This window comes from Balaenoptera physalus (genome assembly GCF_965194825.1).
Source record: "Balaenoptera physalus genome assembly, chromosome: 15".
NCBI classification, from domain to species: domain Eukaryota; kingdom Metazoa; phylum Chordata; class Mammalia; order Artiodactyla; family Balaenopteridae; genus Balaenoptera; species Balaenoptera physalus.
The window spans coordinates 25609233-25632893 of NC_138894.1; the positions used below are offsets into that span (position 1 = coordinate 25609233).

The 23661-nt window shown below is 33.5% G+C and overlaps 1 long non-coding RNA gene across 1 annotated transcript in view; it reads left to right on the forward strand.

Annotated features, from left to right (window-relative positions):
- Nucleotides 1-23661, forward strand: part of LOC309644418 — a 76979-nt gene continuing 53318 nt past the window's right edge. Inside the window, exon 1 of the long non-coding RNA XR_014254413.1 lies at nucleotides 1-23661. This exon is cut by the window's right edge and continues 12503 nt beyond it. This is a non-coding gene — a long non-coding RNA (uncharacterized lncRNA).

The window sequence follows — 23661 nt, forward strand, 5'->3', positions numbered from 1 at the left end:
ATTGAAGCATGTAGTCCATTGACATTCAAAGTGATTATTTATAGGCATGTACTTATTGCCATTTTATTACTCATTTTCTGGTTGTTTTTGTAGTTCTTCTCCATTCTTTTATTCTTTTTGTCTCTTCCTTTGTGGTTTGATGATTTTCTTTAGTGGTAAGCTTGTATTCGTTTCTCTCTAGTTTTTGTGTATTTGTTGAAGGTTTTTGATTTGTGGTTATCATGGGGTTTATATATGTTGATGTATAATTATATCTACTTGTTTTAAACAGGTAGTCCTTTAAAATCAAACATTCTAAATGATCTACATTTCTTACTCCCCTCCTCCACATTTTGTTTTTGATATCATATTTTACTCTTTCATGTTTATCCATTAACAGTTTATTGTATAGTTAATATAATTTTTGTCTTTTAATATTCATACTCACTTATTTAAGTGGTTGATATACAACCTTTACTATATATTTTCCCTTTTTAGAGAGATTTTCCTTTCCTTTAAATTCTTTTTCGTTGTTGTAGCCTTTTCTTTTACACTTAAGAGTAATCCTTTAATACTTCTTGTAGGGTAGGTTTAGTATTGATGAACTCTTAGTTTTGCTTCTCTGAGAAGTTATTTATCACTCCTTCAATGCTGAATGATAATCCTGCTGTGTAGACTATCAGGTTGTAGGGTTTTTATTTTTTCCTTTCAGCTTTTTAAATATATCAAATCACCCCTTCTGGCTTGCAAAATTTCAGCAGAAAATCAATGTGATACCCTTATAGAGGTTCCCTTGTGTGTGACTATTTGTTTTTCTCTTGCTGTCTATGTAATTCTCACTTTATTTTAACTTTTGCCATTTTAAACATGATATGTCTAAGTGTTTCTCTTTGGTTCATCTTGTTTTGGGCCTTCTGTGCTTTCTGAACCTGATGTCTTTTTTCTTCTTCAGATTTGAGAAGTTTTCAGCCATGATTTCATCAAATACATTTTTGACTCCCTTCTCTCTCTCTTCATCTTCTGGGACCCCTAAAGTGTTAATGTTGATATGCTTGATGTTGTGCCAGAGATCCCTTAAGCTGTTCTCATTTTTTAAAAATTTTCTTCTTTTTGCTATTCTGATTGGTTTATTTCCATTATTCTGTCTTCCAGATCATTTATGCATTCTTTGGTATCACCTAGTATGCTATTAATTCCTTCTAATATGTTTTTCATTTCAGTTATTTTGTTCTTCAGTTCTTACTACTTATTTTTATATTTTCTAGTTCCTTGTTAAAATTATTACTGTGTTCTTCTATTCTTTTCCCTAATCCAGCTAGCATTCTTATTTCTAATGCTTTAAATTCTTTATCTGTTAAATTATTTATTTCTGTTTTAATATTTACTTTTTTTCAGAAGTTTTCTCTTGCTCTTTCAATTGAGACAGATTCCTCTGTCTTCTCATTTTGCTTAACTTTTTCTGTCTCTGAAATTAGGTAAAACCTAACGTGGTCTTGAAGGGGTCACCTTATGCAGGAATATTTCTATACAGTCAACGTGTGCCCAGTTGCTTTTGGTGGGAGAGCTGGATTTGGAATGAACACAAGTTAACTTTTTCCTTAGGGTAGGCTGGCAGCTATCACTTTGATAAGAAGTGGGGCTGGAGGTTGAGGGCCTATGGCCAGAGCCAGTTGTGAGCTGGGCCACCCCTCGTTCAGTGGTTGTCACTGTCCTATTGGGGGTGGAGTTGGGTCCCAGGTTGCTGAAGCAGAAGTCTTGAGGATGAAGCTTGAATTGGCACCATTCCCTTTAAGTGTGTTCCCTTCTCCTTCCCAGCACTGTTACTCTCACCCTAGAAGGGACCAGTGCTGGAGCAAGAGGGGTGGGTGTGGGAACTCAGCATGGATCTGGGCTCAGGGTATTGTGGTTCAGCCAGGGTCAAAGACTCAAACTGCTTCTGAGGTGCTACCTGTGTAAGCACCAGTGATGGCAACCCTTGCCTTGCTCAGATGCTGCAGGTCTGAGACTCCTTTGTCTCTTACAGCGCAGCTCTCCCCTCAGCCTCTGCCACCCTCTCTGTGGTGTGGAGCTGTGCCACAGGGCAGACTGTGTGGGTTCTTGGTGTGTGTTGGGGCCCAAGCTCTTGTGGTCCAGTCACAGACAGAGGTCAGGGCTGCTTCTGATGTGATGCCTGTTAAGTGCCAGTAATGGCTGTCCTCGGCCTGCTCAGACAACACTTTAGGTCTGAGCCATCTCTGTGTCTGACAGCCAAGTCCTCATCCCAGTGTGGAGCTGCATCATGAAGCAAGTGGGGCTGGAGTGTTCATTTGGGTCAAGCTGGGTGGTCACAGAAAACCGGCCAGCCACTTCCGTGGTTTTCAAACCATCCTCTCTGTTCTGCTTCAGGAGCAAGAAAGTGTTGTAGGAGCCCAGGCTTCCCCAAGTATCAGTGGTTCTCTAACCAGACAAGGAGCCTCATCTGCCTGTGTCAGACCCCAGAGCTGAGGTACCAAATATGTGGCCTGAACCACTCACTGCCCAGGAAGGATCTCCACCCATAATCTCCCTTTCTTCTGAGTCCCTTCCCACAAGAACAGGTCCCAACCTGATTGCTTCTATTCCTTCCTACTGGATTCCATGTGTATCTTTCTTTCAGCCTTGGTTGTAAAAGAGTCTTTCTGCCAGTTTCCAGTTAGTTTTCAGTGAAAAATTTTCCACATGTAGATGTTCATTTTATGTGTTCTTGGAGGGAAGTGAGTTCCATATCCTCCTACTCTGCCTTCTTGATCTCCTCCCCAATGCCTAAGTAGTTTTGATATTTAATTCCATATCTATGAAAACATAATGCTTTTCTATTTATTATTTTAACTTCAGTTTTTAATTATTATTATTATTATTATCATTAACATTATGATTATGAGTATTAACTTTTGGCATCATGGAAGATGAGATTTTCACTTTTCTTCCTTTCCCATCCTGTTCCTCCCTCCATTTTTTATATCTGCAATTATGTATTACTACAGATATATACTAATGCTTCACTTAATATCAAAGGTTTCCATAATAATGACTATACATGATGTATTCAGAGTTAAGCCACCTAAGAGTCTGTAATTACTTTTACCTTATCTGTACATTTTAATTTCACATAGGGCTCAAAATTACCTGTTTTTTAGTTTTTAGCTTTTTTACACTTATGTAGGTACTTATTAGTAATTTTATAACTTGTTACAATCTGAAGTGGTTTTAGTTTATGAATAGCTTATGAACAACTGTCTGGGAATTCTCTTAATTTCTCTTTTGTTTTGGCACTTTCTATTTTCTTCCTGATTTACTCCCTCATTTGACTGAACAACATTTTTAATTGTCTCCTGAGAAAAGGAGTAGGGTAAGTACATTTATTGAATCATTCAATGTCTGAAAATATCTTTATTCTGCATTCTCCTTTGATAGTTCTGTTGGACCAAGAGTTATAGTTTGAATACTTTTACTTCTGAATTATAAAGATGTTTTTCATTGTTTTGAGTATTCAGTATTCAAATAGGAATCTAAATGAATTATAATTCCCCATTGTTTGTATGAAAATGGTTTTATCTGATTTATAATATTTCACAAGTGCCTTGAGTGAGTGCTAGATATTATTTGTGAACATTTTATTTGTGTCCTTTCTGGAAAATTTCCTTTAATTATTATTTTTAAATGATTTTCTCTGTTTTTTTATTTTTTTAGTCTTTACTAGTTCTGAATGTCCAGTTACATTTGTAGGACCTCTTGGACTGGTGATCTAATATTCTTTTTTTCAAGCCTATCCTCTGTTGTCTTTATCTTTCCATATTTTCTCCAAAAATTTCTCCATTTTGTCTTCTAAAGCTTCTATTGAATTTTTCACATCTGTTATCATACATATAAGTTCCAAGAGTTTCTTTTATTCTCTAAAAGTTTATTTTTAAGAATGGTTTTCTATTTTTGATTCTTGTATACAAAATTATCTCTTAGAGGACAATAATAGTTTTGATTTCATTTTTGCTTTCTTCTCTCTGCATATTTTCTTGTATCTCCATTTTTTCAATACTGCTTTTTTGTTTGAATTTGTTCTTTATCTTTCACATTAGAGAGTTTTTATACCTGAATGATGACTTTTGCTGTTCATATTAGTTAACTATTTCCACAACATTGTTCAATAGCAAAGAACTACAAAACCTCAGTGACCTTTACAATTAAAGTACATTTTTCAAATATCTAAGGAGTTAATATAATCTAGACTGACTTCACCAGAATTATTCTGTTCAGCTGAGCTCATACATGCATCTGTGTGTTACCTGCCTTACTCATGAATCTGTGGGTCAGGCAGGGCTAGAAAGTGGAGAGATATGTGCTCTAGGGCTCTGGAGTGAATCAGCTCTCTCTATGTAGCATTCATTTTCCAGCAGGCTAGCTTGAGCAATTCTCATGATGATAGTAGAGGTACAAGAGCATTGAATAAGCCCATTTTAAGTCTCTGTTTTTCTCTTATTAGTTAGTATCTCAAATCAAGGCACAAAACTCAGTTCAGTGTTACTTGCTGAGCAGGAAACTACAAAGAGTGTTTGATACAGTGAGACGTAAAATATTGGGGTCATCCTCACAATTTTCTATAACATTTAGGGTTAGTTGATCAAGGAACTGATTATACCATCTGAGTAAAGAAATGGGAATCTCATTTTTTATCTTCCCTGGATGATGATTTTGCCTGGCCATTTGTTGAAGATTGCATTATGTCAGCAGCTTTTGATCTCTCATCTAAAGCTGGTTTTCACGTTTCCCAGAGAAATATGTTTTAATCACTTACTAAGAGGTTAAATGTCTAGGTTTTAGTATTTTCTGAGGTAAGATAGGGAGAGATTAGTTTTTAAGGAGTATTGATAGAGAGTGCACATAAATTCTCTTCCATATTTTCAGTAAAGTACTGTAACCCTCAAATTTGTGTGGTGTTCCCCAATGGGCAGTACCACTCTGGATAATAAACTACAATGTGACTGGAAAGGCAGAATGAATTTATTTCTGGAGACTATGAAGTGGGGAGAAACTTAAGGATCTAACTAATTCTGAACATCTTATAATCAGCCCATATTATTTTAGGACATCTTCCCACTTTAACCCTAATTTCAACATATGTGGCACTGCCATAATTTGAGATTATGAGAATTTTATGAAATAAATTGAGTTGTTTCTTGGGTTTTCATCTCTTAGAATAGGATTTGCATTTCTCTTTTCTGTTGTGTGTATTACTACTTACCCATCTGAATTTCATCATCTGTTACTGTCGCCTTTTCCATTCTCATCAGCCTCATGTGTTTATGTTTTTTAAGAGATCATTACTTTAACATAGTTTAGAGGGTTTTTGTGAGTGATCAACATTAGATCACTGAGTTAAAGCCACCATATTTACCCAGAATTCACCTAGTTTTTTGTTCTCAAAAAAAAAATGTACGACTTTATTTTTAGAGCAGTTTTAGGTTTACAACAAAATTGAGAGGAAGGTACAGAGATTTCCCATACATATGCATAGTCTCATGTATATCAACATCACTCAGTGGAATGGTACATCATTTTTACCAAGAATGAACCTATATTATATAACACATCCTAATCACCCAGAGTCCATACTTACATTAGGGTTCATTCTTGGTGTTGTACGTTTTGTGTGTTTGGACAAATTTACGATGACATGTATTCAACATTATAATATCTTATAGAGTACTCTCACTGCTCTAAAAATCCTCTGTGCACTGCCTATTTATGTCTTCAACCCCTATACCTAGCAAACATTTTGAATCTTGGAGAGAATATTTTTTATTCTCTCCATAGTTTTGCCTTTCAGATTGGCTTATTTCACTTAGTAATGTGAATGTAAGATTACCCATATCTTTTCATGGCTTGAAGCTCATTTATTTTTAGTGCTGAAGAACATTTTATTGTCTGGGTGTACCACAGCTTACTTACCCATTCACCTACTTACCAAGGGGCATCTTGGTTGCTTCCAAATTGTGTAAATTATGCATACAGTTGCTACATCTGTGTAGCAGGCATACATCTGTGTGCAAGCTTTTGTGTGGACATAAGTTTTCAACTCTTCTGGGTACATATCAAGAAGTGCTGGTGCTGGATGGTATGGTAAGAGTTTGTTTAGTTTTGTAAGAAAATGCCAAATTGTGTTACAAGATGGCTGTTCCATTTTGTATTTCCACTAGCAATAAATGAGAGTTCCTATTGCTCCACATCCTCAGCAGAATTTGATGTTGTCAGTGTGTGGATCAGATTGTTTTTCACCTTACAAGATTTTATTTTTCTTTCTAAAAATTTGTGTTTGCTTCTAATATATTTGAAGGTTTTACTGAATTCCCCCTATTTGCCAGTGTGTGATTATTCCTCAGATTCCCAGGTACTCTTCTTTTTCCTTTGTTCTACAATATTTTCTTTCCAGTGGCTCAATATTACTATTTTCTTTGCTTCTCTACTTAATTTATTCATCTTTGAATAAAACGGTATTTGTCTAGAACAACTGTTTTCATTTTGTAAGGTCAGTATACATACAATAGTATTTTACTGACTTAAAGTAAAAATCCATGAAGCACAAAGGGACAGATACTCAGTCTCCTGGGTGTTAATATTCTGAAGTCCCTAAGTCAGGAGATAGATGGTGAAGTGGATTTTTGGCACTGTCTCATTAATAAAGGTCACTTGCAGTATTGAAACCTTGGAAAGTTTTATTCTTAATTTGATTCATCTATGTTAAAATTATTATTAATTCTCCCCAGATTTTAAATTTTTCCTAGTTTTGGGGATTCTTGTGAGATTTTTGTTTGTTATGTTTCTGTATTCATGAATATTTTCCTGTGAGCTTCTGAAGGACAGCTTTGAAGGCTGCTAATTTCATAGAGTTTTGTTGTGCATTTTTAAAATTTTACAGGTAGTAATATGTCTGGCACAGGCTGAGAACTTTTTGATACATTTTCTATCTTATTTCTTCCCTAAGACAATTCTAAAACCAAAAATTCACAAAAGTCTCTTTGAAGACTGTGATGATTTTATGACATTATCAGCAACCTTTCAAATGAATAGGAAAAGGACAATCTTTATTTTCTTTCTGTTCAAAATAATAGACAAAACAATGTGACTAAATTTTTATCTTACATTCTGCATTTTCTATAATCATATTGGCAAAGTTCTGCTAATTTTTAAAAATCAAACACATATCTATTTTCACTAACAAGTATATGTAATTTTATGTAACATTATTCAGTCTTATTTTGCTTTATTTGAGTTTTAAACTGTTGCTTTATAAAATGACACATTCTTATATGACATATGGAATTTAAACTAAGGTTACGTTTGGCCTTATTTTTACTTAATCTTGAAAACTCACAATGTTCATAATTCTCTGAATTAAATTTTTGAGGACTCATAAATTCTGATTATTTTACCTCAAAAAATATTTGATTTATTGAGTCACTTAAATCTTAGATGATTCAGGTTGTTTGACACAACATAAAATATCTGGTTGAAAATACATACTCACTGTAATCACAATCTCATTTCCTAAATTCACTCTGCTTTAAATAGCAAAGAGATCTATGAAAACTCAGAATATAATAATACGTGAACATAGGTAAAATTTTCCATGACAGGCATAAAAAACATGAGTTATTCCAGAATTTTTGAATTTTAACAAATTTTGAATGGCATTGCAAAAGTGTATTAATATTTTATCAGAAAAGTTATACAAAAATACACATAATTTAGCTTTTTATAAAAAGGCTAGATACAACGCCTGGAATGGGATCATGCAGCTTATGTATAGACATGTTTTAGCAAAGGATCCCCTCTTATGAGAATGAGCAGATGTTTTAGCAAATGTTTAGAACCTGTGTGCTATAAAATAAATTTGTGATCTTCCTACCCTATAATTAATGATAGCATATACAATCATATAATTTTATCACTCTACCTTTTAAAATATCAGTGATATGATATTTAAATGCTTATAGCTCTTCTAGGAGCCCTTGAATTTTTACTTTCAGGTAAATTGTCTCCATCAAAATATTAATGTGGTCAATCTTCCAACTATTTGTTGATAACTAGAGTTGTCAACTGTTCTGTGGATTAATTTTAGAGAACCTATATCCAAACTATTTAAAATTATTTTAAATGGACTTTAACACATATGGTTGTTTAATCATTATTTCTTTCTTTGTGGAAAAACTACTCTCTTTACTAGGCTAAGGTGTTTTAAGTCAGTATTGGTGCTTACAGGGAAGATGGCATCAGCCTACCTGATAAGTGTGGCCTAATCAAGGCAGAAATAATGGTCACAAGATGGTCACAACCATATAACCCTCATGTATTTCTGACATAAGTTCATATCTTTAATTTACCGAACAAATAATTAGCTCTGTAAGTATATATTGATTGATGGAATCTTCTTTATATAGATAGTATTAGGTTTAGTAAAGTACCAAATGGTTTTCAAATATTTAGTAGAAGTGTCAAGTGGAATGTACAATGTTAACATTTTACTATTTCCTCATTTATTTTAAGTGTACAAAATATCACATATTTAATATAATTATAATTCTCAGTTTATAGGTGATCATGTGTGTTTGGAATACAGTCTTTTCTGTGTTCTATTTATAGTTGTTAAATCATTAAAATTCAGTGAGATATATCACATTAAACACTGCATTTTTTCTCTTTTGACATGTGTAAATTAATCTAATTTCCTTGAGATTTCTGCATATTCCCATTTGAGAAAAAATGACTCAGCCTACTTGATTTCGTTGTCTCTGTTTACAGAATCAAAGTCAACAATGTCTTGGTCTAGAAGATAAATAGAACAGCAGACTCACCATGTGCAAACAGAGATAAAGTTGTCCATTAAAAAACCACCAAAATTTGTTTAAGTGATTGTTCTCAGGAGAAAAAAAAATGTTACATTAGTTTTTCTTATCAAATTGTGATGAGAAGCAGTTCTAAATGGAAGAGAAACTTTTTAAAAGTTTAAATAGATCTTTATTTTCTTTCTTAGAGAATAAGTTTTGATTCAGGCTCTTGCACGTTTTAAAAACATAAAATTTGTAGTGTTGGCCCTGATTTTTAGGAATAAATAGTAGGGCAAGCAATGAGTTACATATAATTATAATTAACTATACTTAATAAAAGGGATGAATAATTTAAAATGTAATGCACCATCTTCAGCAAAAACCTTAAATTAATTTGTAGATAAAACATTTGTTTTCCTAACATTTGGTATATGACAGCCAAATAAGTTGAAAATAGAATGTCTGAAGTCAGAAATGAATCTGACTTCAATTTTGCAGCTCGTAATTGGGCCCTGGGAGATTTAGTTCATACATTATTCTTGTCACCTATGGTACTTGTCGTTTCCATCTTCTCTTAGCAGTCTCACAGTCAGGGTTTTTGACAGAAGCCCTGAGGACAAACATCTAAAAAAAGAAAAGAAAGCTGGCTTTGGGGGTCAAGTTAAAATGATCTGGGATTTATTCAGTTAAGCTATTCTCTTGGGAATTGAACCATAATGTGAAAGAAATTTCCATTTTTGTTTGAAGGAGAGAAGTTCAATTTGAACTGTAGTCACTCATCCTTATAACTACCATTTTGTTTCTCTCTAGAGAATATTTTAATACTCTCTCTCAATTTTCTGTGGAAATTCTGCCATGCCTTGTAACCTGACTGTGATCTTCATGACTTTACTGTGGTTTAAAATATGTTTACTGAAATCGGAGTGTTTCTGAGCATCGTATATAAGGATATAGAGCCTTGTGGTTAAGAGCTGTATCTCTGACAATGAGATTACTCCCTCACACTCCTGAGAATGGCTAAAATTAAAAAGATTGAAAACCCCAAAGTTTGAGGAGGATATGGAGCAATCAAAACTTATATATTGTTATATATCAAATATTTCTTATATATCAAATTGTAAAATGGTATAACCACTTTGTAGAACTGCTTGGCAGTTTTTTGAAAATTAACATCTACCTTCTGATTCAGCAATTCAACTCCAAGTTATTTATCTCAGAGAAAGGAAAACATAGGTCCACAAAAATTTCTGTACAAGAATATTCAGAGCATCTTTATTTATAAAAGTGCCCCTGTACTCCCCCCCACAGGAAAAAGCACTCATAAGTCTATCAATGCAACAATGGATGAATAATCTGTGGTATATTATACAATGGACTACTCATTAGAAATTTTAAAAAGAATGGACAATTAAAAAGGCAGTAATATGGATAAAACTTAAATTCTTTATGTTGAGTGAAAGAAGTAAAGACAAAAATAAATACTCTCTTTCCACTGATATGAAAAAACAAAGCTAAGTAAAAACAGGGGTTACTTCCTTGAGAATAGGGTTTGACTGTAGAAAGAGGCAAGAGAGCACTTTCTGAGATGTCAGATGTTCTGTTATGTGGTTGAGAGATTACATTAGTGTATATTAGTGTATACAACTGTCAAAACCTACAGAATTGAACATGTAAGTTTTGTCTATTTTAATGTATGTAAATTACATCTCAATTTTAAAAGATTAGGTTAAAAAAAGCTAGAACTCTAAAGTCCACCCTTCTGAATTAAAATACATGTGCCACACTTTACTAACTGTATACCTGTGGTAAGTTTATTTAACTTATGTGTGCCTCTATAAAGGAAGTGTAAGGATAATTGTACCTATCTTAGAGGGCTATTGGGAAGAAGTTTGGGCCAGGAATATGATAAACTCAACAAGTTTTTAGCTACTGTCATGTTTTCATGGCCTATAATTGGTGTTTATTTTCAACTATAACAATTTTAACAATCACAATAACTGTAAAATTCTTATTAACTGTACTTCAGTGTATGCTTAATTTTAATACATCATTTTGTTTTTTGTAACAGCTTTTTAAAATTTTTTTTAAATTATTAGCACCTTTAATTATTATTTATTTATTTATTGGGCTGTGTTGGGTCTTCATTTCTGTGCGAGGGCTTCCGCTAGCTGCGGCAAGCGGGGGTCACTCTTCATCACGGTGCGCGGGTCTCTCACTATTGTGGCCTCTCTTGTTGTGGAGCACAGGCTCCAGATGCGCAGGCTCAGCAGTTGTGGCTCACGGGCCTAGTCGCTCTGCGGCATGTGGGATCTTCCCAGACCAGGGCTCGAGCCCGTGTCCCCTGCATTAGCAGGCAGATTCTCAACCACTGTGCCTCCAGGGAAGCCCTGTAACAGCTTTGTGTGTGTGTATGATAGATATATAGAATTTAGTATATTCATAATGAAATATACATACCTATGGATAAAGAAACTACATTGAGTGAGCTTAAATTAATTGCCAACAGTCACAAAGCAAGATTTACTAAAGTTATTAACCTAACTCAGTTCTGTGTGACTTTTCAATCTAAGATCTTTCACAGACATCCTGGAGAGAAAAAAGAGCACGTAGTGCATAAGACAGGATTCAAAGCTGAATAACTGAATACATGGTTGATTGTTTTATTTTAAAACTTTATGCAATTTGTGTGCTCTGAGCATGTGTGTATGTGTGTGTGTGTGCACACATGCTACATAACTTATTATTCTTTACCAAGACGTTAAGAGAATTTATTCTACCCACTCTGATTACACTAATTCTGCTGAACAGTTGTTTATTTTCCATGATCCAGAGTTTTAAAATGGCTTCACTCTGTGCTTAAATTTGGCCTATTTACCTTGAGGTAATTTTGTTTCTTTAAACTTAACATAATCATAACTTGTTAGGAGCTATTTGATAAATATGTCTAATTTTTCAATTATTTTATCATTATTAATTTGGTCATTGTATTAAAAGTTATGTCATATTATTTAAAAATTAATTGGGCACAACTTGTTTATAGTCTCTATCTCTGCTCTTGTTTCAATATTGTGTCATACATTGAGTATTAAGGTCTATGCATAATTGTTGACCTTTCCTTGGAACCCATATCTCAGATACTCTTTTGATAATAAGGTATAATGACTAATAATGGTGAATAAAATTTATAACACAATATTATACTCCCTTTGCATAATTTAGAAATGAGCATGATGCTTAGGTAAAATAAGAGTGAGAAAAATACCCTTTGCAGAATGATTTCTGTGTATCTTTTGCAATTTAAAATTGCATACTTTAATTCTTTTTAGCCCATCTGGATTACTCAACCCAATAAATATTCAATAACCAGAACTAAAGAACAAGAAAGAGAGGAAAACCCAAAAGGCCTGTCACTGTTTTTTGGGGGGGCCTAGGGAATTAAGGAAAAATAACACAATTTGGTCATTCTCCTAATCTTGTAAACTTAGACGCAACATTAAAAAAAAAAAAATCCTCTGGGATTTCCTCAAGTTGGATAGAAATTTGTTGAAGAGTCTGGTTCAGTCTCAAGGCATAATCTGAATATTCAAGACTTGCACACAATACCCTCATCCCACCTAGCAATTCTTTATAGGATTAATAAGTCGGGGATATATGGGGTTGTGTTGAGAAGTTTGATGGAGTGCCATAATGTTGAGGGTTGCAGATAATGGTTGGGGAAAAAGAGAAACAGGTGTTATGTTATATTGCCTCATGTGTATCAAAGATTCAGCCAGAGAAATGAGAGAATATATCTTTAACTATACTACATTGCTTTAGGAAGATAATATGTAGCAAAAAATGTTAAAAAGAATTTTTCTCTGGCCAGAGTGCAAATGATCAATTTAAAAGTATCTCTCATCCTTCAACATTCAAACCAAAAATCTTGTAACCCTGTAACTATAAACATATGAGTATAACCTATGTTTCTCTTTATTAATGAAGAAAAGAAATCCATAGAGAGATATCAAAATTCCCAATATAGGGCTTAATCTACCCTTTCACTCTAAGTATTGTTCAACATTACATATCACAGCAGAACTACAAAGAGTAATCTCTATGGACCCTTCAAAACATCATGGTCCCTGATAATTTTTTTTAAATTTAACTGCAATTTCTCAATAGCACTCAAGTACATCAATTTCTCTATTATCTCAGATTGAGAGTTTCTCCAAAATATCCCAAATTCAGTTAAGAATGTCAGTAAATGGGGAGGAGATCAAGATGGCAAAGTAGAAGGACACTGAGCACACTTCCTCCCACAAGCACATCAAAAATGCATCTACATGTGGAGCAACTCTCACTGAAAACGAATGAGACTGGCAGAAAGACTCTTCTACAACTAAACTGTAAAGAAAGATCCACACAGAGTCAGGTGGGAAGGGAAGAGAAGTGATCAGGTCAGGATCCACACCAGCAGCAGGGGACACAGAAGGGAAGGGGACTATGGTGGGCTCAGAGATCTTTCCTGAGGAGTTAGGGTTCAAGGCACATACTGGGCCCCCAGGCCTGGTGTATGACACCAAAAAAGTGAGTCCCCTTAGCTGGTTCAAAAACCAGTGGAATTTACAGGAAGGCTGTAAGAAACCAAGACTGTGCTTATGTCGAGTGCTTACATGCTTGCTTACTCCCAGGAACAAGGCAGAGGAAGTATATTAAAACTGCTCAGGCTCTAGCCAGTTTACAGCAACCGCTGCCTTGAACACCCCAACCTGAATCAGGCAGCTGCTGTAGCCTACTTGCTCCAGTGTTGCTCCCCACTGGGACAAATGTTCTGTTGATGAGAGTAGAAAAGGTCACACTTAGAGGGAAAATAACCAGCTTGGACCTGGCCCTCTGGGCTTCTTCTATAGCATCTTGCAACCCTATTCTACCTCCAATAGTTTGGTGATGGTCACTGAGCATAAAAGAAACCCCAGCTCACTACTGGCTCTGGTTCTAGTCCCTGCATCTCCAGCCCCACTTCCCACCAAGGAAGCTGCCAGCACACCTTGGGGGAAGATAGACCCAGGCTCACTTCAGATCCAGCTTTCTGGAGGGACAGTTAAGTAGCACAGGGACACTCCTACACAAGAACATCACTTCAAGATGGGGATAGATAACTGTTTCACCCAATTTCATAGAGACAGAGAAAGAAAAACAAAATGAGAAGACAAGAGAAAAAAATCTGAAAAACCAACTAAAGAAGCAGAGATAAATAATTTACTAGATAAATATTTCAAAGCATTAGTAATAAGAGTGCTAACTGAACAAGGGAAACGAGTAGAGGAATACAGTGAGAATTTTAACAAGGAACTAGAAAATATAAAAAGCAACCCACAGAGCTAAAGTAAACAACAACTGACATAAAAACACACTAGAAGGAATTAACAGCAGACTAGGTGATAGAGAAGAATGCGTAAGTAGTCTGGAAGATAGAATAATGGAAATCACCCAGTCAGAAGAGCAAAAAGAAAAATGAAATAAAAATGAAGACAGTTTAAGAGAACTCTGAAACAACATCAAGTGTAATAACATTCACATATAGAGGTCCCAGAAGTGAAAGAGAGAGAGAAAAGGGTCAAACATGTATTTGATGAAATTATGGCTGAAAACTTCCCAAAGCTGAAGAAATAAATAGATTTACAAGATTCATAGAGAACCCCAAACAAAGTGAACCCAAAGAGACCCACAACAAGACATATAATAATCAAAACAGCAAAAGTTAAAGATAAAGAGGGACTTCTAAAGGCAGCAAGAGAAAAACAAATAGTCACGTACAAGGGAACCCCTATGAGGATATCAGCTGATTTTTCTGCAGAAACCATGCAGGCCAGAAGGAAGTGGCATGACATATTTAATGTGCTGAAAGGGAAAACCCACTACTGGAATATGCTACCCTTCAAGGTTATCATTCAGAATTAAAAGAGATATAAAATGTTTCCCAGACAAAAAACTGAAAGAGTTTATCAACTAAAATGACCCTACAAGAAGTGTTTCTTGGTCTTTAAGTGGTTAAAAAAAGGCTACCAAAAGAAGTAAGAATTTATAGGAGAGAAAAAATCTCATTAGTAAAGGCAAATATATAGTAAAGATTGTGGATAAATCACTTAAATAAGCTAGTACAAAAATTAAAAGACAAAAGTGGTAAAAATCTAGTGTAAGTACAATATAATAAATACAACACTATAAAGGAAAGACATGAAGATGTAAAATATGAAATTAAAAACACAACCTGGTGGTGGGGGAAGTAAAAAAGCATAGATATTTTAGAATGTGTGTGAACTTAATGACTACAAATTTAAAACAAGTAGTTATAGGTCAACATATATGAACTTCATGGTAACCACAAATCAAAAACCTACTATAGATACACAAAAACTAGAGGTAAAGAAAAACAAGCATACCACTAAGGAAAATCATCAAATCACAAGGGATGAAACTAAAAGAAGAAGAAAAAAAGAGAGAGAAGTGCAAAAACAACGAGAAAACAAGTATCAACAAATAGACTGAAAGTGAGAGGACAGAAAAAGATATTTCATGCAAATAGAAATTATAAGAAAGCAGAGATAGCAATATTCATATCAGACAAAATAGATTTTAAAACAAAGCCTATATCAAAACACAAAGAAAGAGAGTGTTATATAATATTAAAGGAATGCATATAAGAAGAGGATTTAACACTTATTAACATGTATGAACCTAATATAAGAGCATCTAAATATATAGAAAGCAAATATTAACAAATATAAATGGAGAAATTGACAATAATAAAATAAGAGTAGAGGACTTCAACCTCCCACTTACATCAATGAAAAAATCATCCAGACAGAAAATCAAGCAAAAAGTGACCTTAAATGATACATTAGACAGCTGGACTTAATAGATAATTATATGACATTCCATCCAAAAAACAGCAGAATATACACTCTTTTCAAGTGCATATGGTTCTTCTCCAGGGTAGATCACATGATAGGCCACAAAACAAGTTTCAACAAATTTAGGAAAAATGGAATTATACTAAGCGTTTTTTTTCTGACTGCAATGCTATGAAACTATAAATCAATTACAGGAATAAAAATGGGAGAAACACAAACAAGGGGAGGGTAAACAACATACTACTAAAAAACAATGGGTCATTGAGGAAATCAAAGTAGAAATAAGAAAATACCTCAAGAAAAATGAAAACACAACTTTCCAAAAATCTGTAGGATGCAGCAATAACAGTTCTAAGTTTATAGCAATAGAGGTCTACCTCAAAAAACAAGAAAAATCTCAAATAAAAAACCTAACCTACCATCTAAAGGAATTAGAAAAATAACAATACATATATATTACTCTGCCATAAAAAAGAATGAAATTTACAACAATATGGATGGACCTAGAGGATATTATGCTTAGTGAAATGTCAGACAGAGAAAGACAAATAATGTATGTTATCACTTATATGTGAAATCTAAAAATAAAACAAACAAATGAATATAACCAAACAGAAAGAGACTCATAGATACAGAGAACAACTTGTTACCAGTGGGGAGTGGGAAGTGGAGAGGGGCAGGATAGAGGTAGGCACTTAAGAGGTACAAACTACTATGTATAAAATAAATAAGCTATGAGAATGTATGATACAGCACAGAGAATGTAGCCAATATGTTATAACAACCATAAACAGAGTATAATCCATAAATATATTGAATCACTATATTGTACATCTGAAACATACAAATTTGTAACCAGAATGTATATCAATTAAAAAAGAATGTATGTAAAATCAAATTGACACCATGAATATAAAAATCATGATGAATATTACAGTTGAATAACTATTAAACAGAACTTTTACACCAGTCCATATAACCTGGAGAATATTTTCTGACTCTCTAAAAGCAAAAGTACATTCACAAAAGAAATCCCTATACCATTTACTGCTGATTAGTTCTCCCATTCATTACAATACATTTTAGATCTCTGAATCCATAGTCAATAACTTATTCTTTCGACTTCTCCTTCCTCCCCACAGACATCCCCACAGAAAACACTAATCAAAGGCTTTCATTTTTAGGCTGCACATTCAGATTTTGCCTACTTGTATCATGCTTGCATATCCAAATTATTCTTATGTGATTCAGGACATGAAACTATTGCAAACCACATGCAAGTTTGGTAAGGTAGAAAAAACATTTTTATAGGAAAGGGGAAGTTGTAAGGAGCTGTTATAAACCAAAGCCCATTGGAGGAAACTGGGAGTTTAAAGTATAGTGGCCTTTCATTGTCTGAGTTGTGACAGTCTCTCACTGTGTGAGCTCTTGCCAAGCAAGGAAAAAAACTGTGTTCCTCCTGCTGGTGGTAGTAAAGCAGTGTCACTTTCTGCCAAAGATGCAAGGTACCTCTCTTCCTATTGGGATCTGTATTGACCTGAAGTGGTATGCATGTTAGAGCTCCTCCTTCTAGCCTCACAACTTCATTTTAGTAAGGTTTCCCTTTATTAATTTTCACAATGTAAAAGATTATAATAAGTGCTTAAGTTCCATTCACTAATGAACCAAATATTATTAAAATCCAGGAGACAGGTCCATGCATTCAGGGTTTGATAACTATGGAATTTAAAATCTGCGATAAAAAAAAATGTTCAACAAAAATAAAACACTTTGTGACAACAGGTTAATGATTAAAAAACAATAATAAAAACATAAATCCCTTTCTATCACCATAATTAAAAACTATATTTCAGCAGGTTTATATATAATTTGCAAAAATAATAAAACCATAGAATAGTAGAAGTATATGCAAGTATTTATTTAAATTTAAGGTAAAAGATCCATTTATTTATTTTTCAAATAATAATCTAATCATATAATATTTGTATTTTATAATAATGGAACCAGGTATTCTTATAAAATATTTAAATATATAGAAATACATTGGGTTAAGCTTGAATATCCCCATTTTTATTCCTACCAGAACTAATCGTTGTCATAACATTGGTTGCAAACTTCTGTTACTTTTTATGTTTACATACCTACGTATATATTTATATACAGATATATTTATAGACACACCCAAATACACAAACATACATATATAAATGTTTTTGCCTTTTGTACATAAAGTGGATTATACTATTTGTAATTTAAAATATTTTCTTAATAAGAGTTCTAACCTTCAATGTAGTTTGAAACTAAACTGGAAAGTATTTATAAATTTGAATAACATATAAATCTCCTGTATTAGAAATAATAATCAGCATTAAAGGACAAACTGGATGATATATGTTTAAGAAAATTATTTCTTATCTTGTATACTAAGAGTTTGTATGGTTAGAAATATTTCATTGATCATATAGTAGAGGTCGAATATACATTTTAAGTCCCTGTCAAGATATGTATGAATTCACAGTATTCAATAATTTTTTGTAATACTGTCAGACAGTAAATGATCCACATGCTTTAATTTTCATAAAGCTTCCATGTAGAAATTTCTCCCACACATTATATTCTTCTTAGCAATTTGGAAATAGATAAATAGCAAGGTAGTTTGCTTATGACTACAAGGAACATTATTTTAGAAGAATGCTAAATCAAACTTTCTAATCAATTATCTGAAAATGGATAAATGTTTCATGATTATTAATGAAGAATAATATTGAGCAGAAGAAAAATACATCATAGGGGGGAATGGAAATAATTTTCTTTAAATTAATTAGTTAAGTTTATTGAAGTATAGTTGATTTACAATGTTGTGTTAGTTTAAGGCATACAGCAAACTGATTCAGTTTACATATATACATATTATATATATATATATATATATATATATATATATATATTCTTTTTATTGCATTCTCTTCCATTATAGTTTATTGCAAGATATTGAGTATACTTCCCTCTGCTATACAGTAGGTCCTTGTTGGTTATCTATTTTATATAGAGTAGTGTGTATATCTTTATCTCAAATTCCTAATTTATCTCTCCCACATCCTCTTCTTTGGTAACAATAAGTTTGTTTTCTATGTGTGTGAGTCTATTTATGTTTTGTAAATAAGTTCATTTGTATCATTTTTTAGATTCCACATATAAGTGATATCATTTGATATTTGTCTTTGTCTGACTTACTTTACTTGGTATGATAATCTCTAGATCCATCCATGTTGCTGCAAATTTTATTATTTCATTCTTTTTTATGGCTGAGTAGTATTCCATTGTGTGTGTGTTTATGTGTGTGTGTGTGTGCGCGTGTATCACATCTTCTTTATCTATTCATCTGTCAATGGACATTTACATTACTTCCATGTCTTGACTATTGTAAATACTGCTGCAATGAACATTGGGGTGCATGTATCTTTTGGAATTATGATTTTCTCTGAATATATGCCCAGTAGTGGGATTGCATGGTCATATAGTAGGCCTATTTTTAAGTTTTTAAGGATCCTTCATACTGTTCTCCATAGTGGCACTATCAATTTACATTCCCACCAACAGTGCAAGAAGGTTCCCTTTTCTCCGCACCCTCTAGAGCATTTATTGTTTGTAGATTTTTTGATGATGACCATTCTGACCGGTGTGAGGTGATATCTCATTGTAGTTTTGATTTGCATTTCTCTAATAATTAGTGATGTTGAGCATTTTTTCATGTGTCTGTTGGCCATCTGCATATCTTCAGAGAAATGTCTATTTAGGTCTTCTGCCCAATTGTTGATTTTTTTTTTTTTTTTTTAATATTGAGCTGCATGAGCTGTTTGTATATTTTGGAGATTAATCCCTTGTTAGTTCCATAATTTGCAAATATTTTCTCCCATTCTGTGGATGGTTTTTGGTTTTGTTTATGGTTTCATTTGCTGTGCAAAAGTATTTATGCTTAATTAGGTCCCATTTGTTTAATTTTTTAAAATTTCTGTTACTCTAGGAGACACATACAAAAAGATATTGTTGTGATTTATGTCAAAGAGTATCCTATGTTTTCTTCCAGGAGTTTTATAGTATTCCATCTTACATTAAGTTTTTTAATCCTATTTGAGTTTATTTTTGTGTGTGGTGTTAGACAATGTTCTAATTTCATTCTTTTAAATGTAACTGTCCAATTTCCTAGCACTACTTATTGAAGACTGTCTTTTCTCCATTGCATATTCTTGCCTCCTTTGTCATAGATTAATTGACCACCCATTCATGGGTTTATGTCTGGGTTTTCTTTCCTTTTCCATTGATCTATATTTCTATTTTTGTGCCAGTAGCATAATGTTTTGATTACTGTAGCTTTGAAGTATAGTCTGAAGTCAGGGAGCCTGATTCCTCCAGCTCCATTTTTGTTTCTCAGTATTGGTTGGATATTCGGGGTCTTTTGTGTTTCCACACAAATTGTAAAATTTTTGTTCTAGTTCTGTGAAAACTGCCAGTGGTAAATTTGATAGAGATTGCATTGAACTGTAGATTGCCTTGGGTGGTATAGTCATTTTGACAATATTGATTCTTCCAATCCAAGAACATGGTACATCTTTCCATCTGTTTGCTTTGTCTTTGACTTCTTTCATCAACATCTTATAGATTTCAGAGTACAGGTCTTTTGCCTCCTTAGGTAGGTTTATTTGTAGGTATTTTATTCTTTTTGATGTGATGATAAATGGGATTGTTTGCTTAATTTCTTTTTCTGATCTTTCATTTTTAGTGTATAGGAATGCAAGAAATTTCTATGCATTAATTTTGTATCCTGTAACTTTACCAAATTCATTGATGAACTCTTGTAATTTTCTGGTAGCATCTTTAGGATTTTCTATGAATAGTATCAGGTCATCTGCAAACAGTGACAGCTTTACTTCTTCTTTTCCAATCTGGGTTCCTTTTATTTCTTTTTCTTCTCTGATTGCTGTGGCTAGGACTTCCAAAACTATGTTGAATAAAAGTGGTGAGTGGACATCCTTGTCTTGTTCCTGATCTTAGAGGAGATGCTTTCAGTTTTTCACCATTGAGAATGATGTTTGCTATGGGCTTGTTGTATATGGCTTTTATTATGTTGAGGTATGTTTCCTTTATGCCCACTTTATGGAGAGTTTTTATCATAAATGGGTGTTGAATTTTGTCAAAAGCTTTTTCTGCATCTATTGAGATGATCATATGGTTTTTATTCTTCAATTTGTTAATATGGTGTATCACATTGATTGATTTACATATATTGAAGAATATTTGCATCCCTTTGATAAATCCCACTTGATCATGGTTTATGATGGTTTTAATGTATTGTTGGATTCTGTTTACTGGTGTTTTGTTGAGGATTTTTGCATCTATGTTCATCAGTGATATTGGCTTGTAATTTCCTTTTTTGTGATATCTTTGTCTGATTTTGCTTTCAGGGTGATGGTGGCCTCATAGAATGTGTTTCTCTTCCTCTGCAATTTTTTGGAAGAGTTTGAGAATGATAGGTGTTACCTCTTCTCTAAATGTTTGGTAGAATTCACCTGTGAAGCCATCTGGTCCTGGACTATTTTTTGTTATTGGGAGTTTTTTAATCACAGATTCAATTTCAGTACTTGTTGATGGTCTATTCATATTTTTTATTTCTTCCTGGTTCAACCTTGGGAAATTGTACCTTTCTATGAATTTTTCTATTTCTTCTAGGTTGTCCATTTTATTGGCGTATAGTTGTCTGCAGTAGTTAGTCTCTTATCGTCCTTTGTATTTCTCTGTTGTCAGTTGTAACTTCTCTTTTTTCATTTATAATTTTATAGATTTCGGTCCTCTCCTTGTTTTTCTTGATGAGTCTTGTTAAGATTTATCAATTTTTTTTATCTTTTCAAAGAACCAGCTTTTAGTTTCATTGATTTTTTCTGTTGTTTTCTTTGGCTCTTTTTCATTTATTTCTGCTCTGCTCTTTATGATTTCTTTCCTTCTACAAACGTTGGGTTTTGTTTGTTCCTCTTTTTCTAGTTGTTTTGGGTTTAAGGTTAAGTTCTTTAACTGAGATTTTTCTTATTTCCTGAGGTAAGCTTGTATCACTATAAAATTCCCTCTTAGAACTGATTTGCTGTGTCCCATAAGTACTGGATTGTCGGATTGTCATGTTTTTGTTTTCATTTGTGTCTAGGTATTTTTTGCTTTTCTCTTTGATTTCTCCAGCAATCCATTTGTTGCTTAGTAGCATCTTGTTTAGCCTCCATGTGCTTGTGGGTTTTGCAGTTTTTTTCTTATAGTTGATTTCTACTCTCATAGTGTTGGGTTTGGAATAGATGCTTGATATGAGTTCAATTTTCTTAAATTTACTGAGGTTTGATTTGTGGCCCAGCATGTGATCTAACCTGGAGAATGTTCCATGTGTACTTGGAAAGAATGTATATTCTGCTGCTTTTGGGTGGAACACTCTATAAATATCAGTTAAGTCCATCTGGTCTAATGTGTCATTTAAAGCCTCTGTTTCCTTATTGATTTTTCTGTTTGGATGATCTGTCCATTGATGTAAGTAGGGTGTTAAAGCCCCACACTAACATTGTGGTACTGTCAATTTCTCCTTTTATATCTGTTAACATTTGTCTTATATATTGAGGTGATCCTGTTTTGGGTGCATATATATTTACAATTTTTTAATTGTTTTCTTGACTTGACCCCTTGATCATTTTGTAGCATCCTTCTTTGTCTCTTGTAACAGACTTTGCATTAAAGTCTATTTTGTTTGATATGCTTACTGCTACTCCAACTATCTTTTGATTTCCATTTGTATGGAATAACTTTTTCCATCCCCTCACTTTCAGTCTGTATGTTTCTCTAGATCTTAAGTGGGTCTCTAGTAAACAGCATATATATAGGTCTTGTTTTTGTATCTATTCAGCCAGTTTCTGTATTTTGGTTGAAGCATTTAATCCGTTTTTATTTAAGGTGTTTATTGATATGTATGTTTTTATTGTCATTTTGTTAATTTTTTTTGGATTTGTTTTTGTAGGTCTTTTTTTCTTCACTTCCTCTTCTATTCTCTTCTCTTGTGATTCATGACTATCTTTAGTGTTGTGTTTTAATTTCTTTTTCTTTTTTTGTGTGTATATCTTTATAGATTTTTGGTTTATGGTTACCATGATGTTTTGATAAAGCAGTCTGTATAAATACATGATTGTTTTATGTTGATGATCTCCTAATTTCAAATGCATTTCAAATATCTGCATTTGTACTCTCCTCCTCTAATCATTACTGGTTCGATATCATATTTGTGTGTGGATGATTTCCTCCCTTTACTGTATTTTTGCCTTCAGCATTGAGCTTTCCCATTTCATAATGTTTTTTTTTTTCTAATTGTGGTCTTTTCCTTTCCTCCTAGAGAATTTCCTTTAGCATTCTTGTAAAGCTGGTTTGGTGGTGCTGAATTCTTTTAGCTTTTGCTTGTCTGTAAAGCTTATGAATTCTCTGTTGTATCTGAATGACAGCCTTACTGGTTAAAGTATTCTTGGTTGTTGGTTTATTCCTTTCATCACTTTAAATATATCATGACACTCCCTTCTGGACTGCAGAGTTTATGCTGAAAAATCAGCTGTTAACCTTATGAGGATTTCCTTGTATGTTATTTGTTGCTTTTCCCTTTTTGCTTTTAGTATTTTCTCTTTGTCTCTAATTTTTGTCAGCTTGATTACTGTTCATCTCAACATGTTCCTCCTTGGTTTTATACTGCTCAGTACTCTCTTCCCTTTCTGGATTTCAGTGACTTCTTCCTTTCCAGACTTCAGTGACTGCTTCCTTTCCCATGTTGGGGAAGTTTTCAGCTATTACCTCTTCAAATATTTTCTTAGGTCCTTTCTCTATCTTGTCTTATTCTGGTACCCCTAAAATGCAAATGTTGTACATTTAATGTTGTCCCAGCAGTC